The sequence below is a fragment of the Pinus tabuliformis genome, chromosome 9 (genome assembly GCF_031772625.1).
Source record: "Pinus tabuliformis cultivar Carrire ecotype Pingquan chromosome 9, CPIR1, whole genome shotgun sequence".
Classification (NCBI taxonomy): domain Eukaryota; kingdom Viridiplantae; phylum Streptophyta; class Pinopsida; order Pinales; family Pinaceae; genus Pinus; species Pinus tabuliformis.
The window spans coordinates 1,667,570,424-1,667,577,825 of NC_142307.1; the positions used below are offsets into that span (position 1 = coordinate 1,667,570,424).

The 7,402-nt window shown below is 35.7% G+C and overlaps 1 pseudogene; it reads right to left on the reverse strand.

The window, feature by feature from the left end:
- Positions 1-1,651: 1,651 nt before the first annotated feature.
- LOC149155267 (E3 ubiquitin-protein ligase PUB22 pseudogene) lies at positions 1,652-2,905 on the reverse strand (annotated as a pseudogene).
- Positions 2,906-7,402: the final 4,497 nt, after the last annotated feature.

Genomic DNA, 7,402 nt, shown 5'->3' on the forward strand with positions numbered 1-7,402 from the left:
TATGAATGGTTATCTATAATAAATTATTACGTAGTGATATTAATAATATATTTATGTTATTGTTAATTATTTATTATTAATATTAATATTAATCTTAAAATTATGATTTTAATAATAATAATAATAAAGAAGATGATGATATTAATAATAATATAATATATAACAACAATATTATAATATAGAAATGTTAATATTCAAGTTTATAAAAATGTTTATTTTAATTTATTTATGATAGGGATTCAACCTCCATAAAATATTCTATAATATACATAGTATATACAAAAATGAAATTTTCAATAGTTTTATCATTTTCTTCCTTAAAGTCATATAAACAAGCTTTTATATGAAGTAAAGTGAATTATGGTTTTTTTGGGCATGTGAAATTAATAAGCCATGGTATTTTCCCATAGTTTTATAAGAAAGCCTATTTATAGAATAACAATGTTTTCTAAATATATATGTGTTGAACATACTTTTCTATGTAGTTGAATATTATTACTAGGAAGATTCATCTGAAGAGATCACTTCCAACCATGGAATAGTTTTACCAAGAAAATCCAGTAGAACGGATCACTTCCTGTGAGCTCAACCACAGAGCTAGAGCTTGAACACTAGCAAGAATTGTATCCATGATTGTTACATCTCAATAGTGGATGATCCACTCGAAGAGATATCTTCATCTGAGCTGAACCGACCCTTGGAGAGATTAACCCTTAACATTTGAAGAGCAAAAATGTTTTAACAGAGATTGGACCAATTCAAATGACACTTGAAAAAATGACTTCCTATAAGCTTAATCACAAAAAGATAAACGCATGATATTTCAATAAAAAAAATGTTTTAAGCAAGACTCTACCAATTCAACTAATTAGGTAAACTATGTATATTTAACTTACATTAATTATTTTAATAATAAAACTATAATTTATATGTTTATTTCAAATTCTTATATACATTTAAGTCATTTAATTTACTAATAATTATAATAAACATCAAATTATATTAATATATAAAAAACTTCAAATAATATACCAATGATCATTTTCAATGCATATATCAATTACCATAAGCAACGTCACATAAATGACTGAGCGGAAAAACCCTACCATTGATTCTCCACCGCAGCAAACACACATGGGGAGCTAACTGGCACACGCTGAGAACGTTAACTGGCACACGTTTTATAATTTCAATGAACGTTTGATAAGGTTGGTTTTGAATTGAGTTAGGAAGAGATTTATGATTTATCATCCTAAGTAATCATTAGCAACTGCCTTAGCAAATGTACAAATAACGAATTGTCCACGAGAGAGTCCACCAGATAAAATATACCAGCAGTCCACGAAAGAGTCCACCAGATAAAATATACCAGCATCTTCTATGAATTTGTAATGAGGGAAAAACCAATGTGCAAACTTGCACGCTCATAATATTTAATTTTAATATTTACAATGCTCATACATATCGAATCATTATGAGCCGGCTATGTTATATCGGATCTGTATGGGCCGGCTATGTTATATCGGATCTGTATGGGCCGGCTAAGTTTTTCAATTTTTTTAAAGTAACACTATTAAATCCGACGAACTTCATATAAATTACATAAGGAGTCATCCTTTTGTTTCACCGCGTAGCCTTATTACATCAAATTTCAAAACTGTGCATGATAAGTTCTGATTAGGTACGGAAGACAAGGAGAGACTCTAAAAGTATTTGCATGCAATTTCAATACCTCCTTCGCCTTCTGCTTCGTTTTCTCTGCGCAACTGAGTTGTTGAAGCATGCAAAGTTTAGACACACCTCCACACTGAAGCATCTCCCGAAGTATCGACGCGGTTGAAGTATATATGCAAAGCGACCAAAGAATTCGAACTGCTTTCTGAGTGGCAATTTCTGAAACCCTAATAATCTTGTTGGAGACGACAGCAACGCCCATCGCGTGATCAGCCATGGCAGCCCTTCCTTCTGCATAATCCACTAGCATGTCGAGCAGATCTAATATATTTTCACACCTTGGCTTCTCGGACTCTGGAAGTAATTCAATCAGACAAAATACTGTGCCTGCCTCTACAGCCATTAATCTGTTATTTCTGGACCTTTTACATATTGCTATGAGGACAACCAAGGCAGACATGATCGCCTGGTGGCAGGATTCACCCTTTATGATCTGTAGGAGACCTTGGAAAATATTAATCTCTTGCCTGCCGATAAATTCCCAATCAGATATCCAAGTGGAAGCCTTCTGCAATAAAACGACCGCGTGAAGTCTAGCTTCAGTGTTTCCCTTACGCAAGACCAAGGCCATGCACCTAATGCACGCTGCATCTGACAAAGATCTCGCAGTTTCCTGGGTCATAGGAAGCAGATACAATATACCCAAAGTTTCTTCACAGGCCCTGAACTTTTCATTCTCATTCTCCACACAGCAAGACGAATTGATCAGAGATGCAAGAACAATACTCGAACCGGCCGCCGCCATGCACCGTCTGTTTCCCTCGCTCTCCCGCGCAATGGACCGCAATTTTTTCAATGCACTGATGCCTTCGACTGCTGGAGATCTGAGTGCAGCTTGAAGTAACATGGAGATTTGATGAGAGTCGACGGGCGGCCTGGGAGTGGGGATTTGTTCTACGCCCTTGGAGCTGTTTGCAACGCACCATCCTTTAATGAGGCGACGCAGCATGTGGTTGGGAGTTAAATCGAAATTCTCTAGAGGCTGCATGGTCGCAGGACATGTTTTCTTGTTGCACGAAAAAATCCAGTGCTCTATGCTTTCTCGATCATATGTCATCCCGGTGCAAACAGTTACGGGGTCTCTCATAAGCTCCATCGATATGGGGCACCTGAAGTATGAAGGCACCTCCACCTCCGAACAATCATGTGGTGAGTTATTGAAGCTTAACATAGTAACGTTGGTATCAATACAGCGAGATAACCAGTTAATCAGATCGACGAGATTTCAGTTATTAAATAAGGAGACGCTGTAACGCTTGAATGCCGACCTGAGCTATTCTCGAACTCACATAATTGAAGCTTACCGTATATGAATATGTAGTCTCTCTTGCTGCACAATTATTAATGTCAACGGACTCGCTCTCTCAAGGTTAGCTTTTACAGTCAACTGTCAGGCGGTCAATTGCTGTAGTCAGCAATTCCACTGTACGAACGTTCCAATTAGCAGATTGTTTCAGCTTTCAACGCAAACACTAATGGCGGTAATATTTTGATCCAGTCCGTAAGCCACTGTACCACACATATGAGACTATTGACTTTTGAAAATCTAGAAAGATGGAAACAGCGGTAAAGTCATCATTAAATGCCCATCCTATCGCAATGCAGCGTTTAAAACGATTAAAGGGCCGAGATATTCGAGCTTCGACTAAATCAAATCTCTATTTATTAGTAGCAGAGAAGCATAAGATTGATTTAAAAGTCAATCTTTGTACGGCCACGTTTATCTAAACCCGAAACCGAAAAGTAAGTTAAATGTGGAAAACTCAACATTATAATTCAATTCCATTGCTACGAATATTGACGGTTACGTATATGGTTTGGTAGAGTACTTTTATGGATTACTTAAAATGTAGTTAAATGTGGGATATGTTTGGGAATTTTTTTAATGTAAAATTACTCCATCTTTCAGTTTTAACTTTATGTAGTAGTCTCATTGTTTGATTGTTTTATTTTTTTAATATATTTTTGTGATTTTTTTCTTTTCTTTAAATTTTGATAAAATTCTGTTGGAATTATTAGTTAGATTGGTAGAGTATTAGTATTTCAGAGATTTTATGGCATTGAAATTATTTAGACTAATTAAAATACGTGCTTTCACTTAAAAAGTATTTCATGGAATTCTGAACAAATTGTTTAAAACATATAATAATTAAACCATATATAATTTTGTTAGATGAATACAAATTTTGGTAAAAATATTTAATACAATTTTAATCTCAAAATATATTATAATTAAACAATAGATAGTTTTATTTGTTGAATATATTTTTTAAAAAAAATTAACAAGTTTGCTTTCTTGAGATATTTTTTATAAACTTGTTTAATTTAAAATGTAGTAGTATAAGAAGACCAAATGATATAATGAGTTGGGTTGCCCTATACGAAATGGATGAGATGTTCTTTACTCAGAAATTAAGCAAGAGGGACGGTTGGGCATCAAGTCCCTGTTATGAATCTTGAATAGGATAGCCAACATTGCCACACAGCCAACCTAAGTTTTAGGAGCTTGCATATAAGTAAAAAGGGGTGTGTAGTTGTGATAGTTTTAGTTTATATAAGAAAAATACTCAAACTAAATTTATGATTTGAGACATTTGGTAAGGATACTCTGTTCAAATGTTGGAGTAAATAACTCACTTGTATATTGATTGCTATTGGATTTAGCTAGTTGAATGTAACATGGGATATATTAATGGTCTTGCACATGGAAATTAATGGTGCGATAGTAGAGAATGTTTTGGATGCTATTTCTTTCAAACATAACAAGAATTCTATCACACATAACAAGAATTCTATACCAGGTTACATGAAGATCAATAATGGACGGAAATGCTTTACACAAGACCACAGAGCGAGAGAGAGAGCCTTCACTTACCTACTTAACTGTGCCCTCCTATTGCACCTATATTCATTTTCGTTCAGTTACATCTAGTCTAAGTTCTTCTTCCAACTATTGATGAGAGAAAGCTTGGATGTATAGCAAGATGAAATAAAGGGTCTCACATATAGGAATGGTATATGAAATGAAACGTTGGAAACACAACTCTTGGTCCTTCGAACTGCTAAAGCAGCTAATTTCAAAAGTGGTTAGTCTGTGATCCCCCTCATCTCCTGTAAGTGTGAAAGCATTGTCTGACCTTAACTATTCCAAAAGGAACCATTATGAGGATCACTTGTGATTTTCCCACCTCATATACTTTTTAGACTTCTTTGACTTATCAATTATTTATGGAAAGGTCCATCTTACACTCAAACATGTATCTCATTATATATGAATATTGAGTTACAAATATTTTATCAAAGCATGTTAATAAACTCTAATCAATTTGATTCATCAATTGAATGGCTTGGCATAAATGGCTCGGGGTTCCTATAGGTCATCTGTGGAGTGAAGATTGTATTAAGTTGTATTGAAAGAGGTGGAGTGAATATTTTCTAGTCTCACTATCTTGCAGTGTTAGAGTGAAAGCCTTTTTCTTTGGAGTATAACTTCCATGGAAACAAGCCTTAGCTGTATTGGAAGAGGTGGAGTGAAGATCGAATTATTAAGCTGTATGGAAAAAACTACTAAACACAAGTCTCAGAGAGGAGTCAAATGAACCCTTAAAAATATATGAATTTTATTTTATAGATTTATTCTCAAATAGATCCATATCAATTCTTACTAGCCTTTGTCCAAGCCACTTAGCCAGTCTTTCTACTTTCTTGCTTGGTCCAGCAAAGAAACAAACCGTCTTCAGATACTAGCTTATTAGTCCAACCAGTTAGTTCCATAGAAACTCTTTTTCTTTGTCCAAGTTTGGCCCAATCCATTAAAAGGAAGTTGAATTGATCCCTTAGGAAGAGAAACAAGTTGGCCATCCATTACAAAGTTTTCCCCTGATCCACACTTGTTCCCGAATAGAAACACAAATAGGTATTGTGGAGCTTGACTCGAAGATAAGCATCATCTAACTACACCCTATGTCAACTTGGGAAAGATACAAAGCTAGTAGATGCTCTAGCTTATGTTTATGATTATCATGATGTTGATCCTCTTGCTTGATCCTTATCCATCATTTAGCACTAGATATGTTAATAAAAACTAAGAAAACATAACAAATACTAAGAAAAAGTTTGTGAGACAGCCTCCTCTTATGAAAGATAACAACTGAGAATCAAAGGCAATGAAGGTTCATATAATGCATAAATAACAACACAACTACTAAATTTGGATGGTGTTTCCATCTTGATATCGGTTCACAGAATGAGTAAGTAGCCTTGAACCTGAAGTTTTGTCGTTCGATAGTTACAAAACTAGAGGTGAATATTTAATAGAAAATTTCTAAGTGTGGGCATGAAAAGTTGGTATTCATCAGTTCTTGCGAAACCGATGACCTTGACGAAAAAAAACTCAACTACAGGTCAGTAGTTAGTCGAGCTGAAGGAAGAACTCTAATAGTTGGGATGCATTCACACATGGATTTATTTAGTAGTTGAAGCAAACTAGCATTGCCACGGTCAAAAACAGTGGAAATTATGTTTATAAAATGTATAGCAAAAGAAATGCTCCTGTCGTGTTTATAAAATGTAGAGCAATGATATCCAAGTGGGGATGGTTGGATGCAAGTGTTTGCATGTATGGGAGGTGTAATTCAATATGGCATGGAAGAGTAGGGAGCATGACTAACAATGACTTGATCAGAAAAAGGCATGTCCAAGACACCCCAATCTTCGTGGCGAGTAGACTAGATCACTTTTTTCTCTTTTCTTCTCCCCTTATTTGAAAGGATAGTGCTGTCGCATGACCATGCACACAACTTTAACAACCTCATCGTTTCTTGACACGGTATCCCTACTAGAAATTAAAGCCAGACATTGTCCCAGATGCAAGTAACTACTTGAGCCCATTCTTTAGTCAAACATCATCCAAGATGCAAGTAACTACTCGAGCCCTCGAGCCCATTCTTATGTGGCTCTAAAGATTGGACCATGTGATAAAGACCCTACTACCTCTCAGCCAAACAGAGCATTGCAAATTCAAAATCCATTGAGTAAACCCCCTACCAAATCATAAAGCTCCAGTTGTATTTTCTAGGCGTACATGCTCATAGTCTATGGGATAAAGTGTACAGATACGGTCTTTGAGTGGTAACCGCTATAAGATACTCTGTACAGAGAGAAGGGCGATCAATGTTAGGTACAATCTAATATCCAGGCAAAGCAGTCTCATTACCTCGTGGCCAAATAAGTGTATGACCCTCCGGATTGAGGGAGCAATGCCACATGTCATAATAATGCCATAGGTCATAATAGAGTGTGTACAGAGATTTATAGTGGATGTAAAATTCTTTACCAAATACACTCACCATGTCACCAACAACAACGTTGTGGGGGAAATATCGTTAATGGCGTCGATGAGGGTTTCTTCACGCTAGCTAAAGCTAGCAATGTTGCTTTTTGATTAAAGTATGTTGTTCCACCAGAAGCCCGATTGGTTATGGGTATGGTCAGTCAGCTTGTGAAAGATAAAGACCATCTCCTCATCTCTGAACTCCTTAAAACCATCGTCTTCAAGCTCCTTAAAACCCTCATACAAACAAGAAATTATTCCAATATTTTCGTCATGATTTTTAGCGATGGACATTTGAGTTTTCGGCATCAAGAACTGGCACCGGATGTGAAGGTT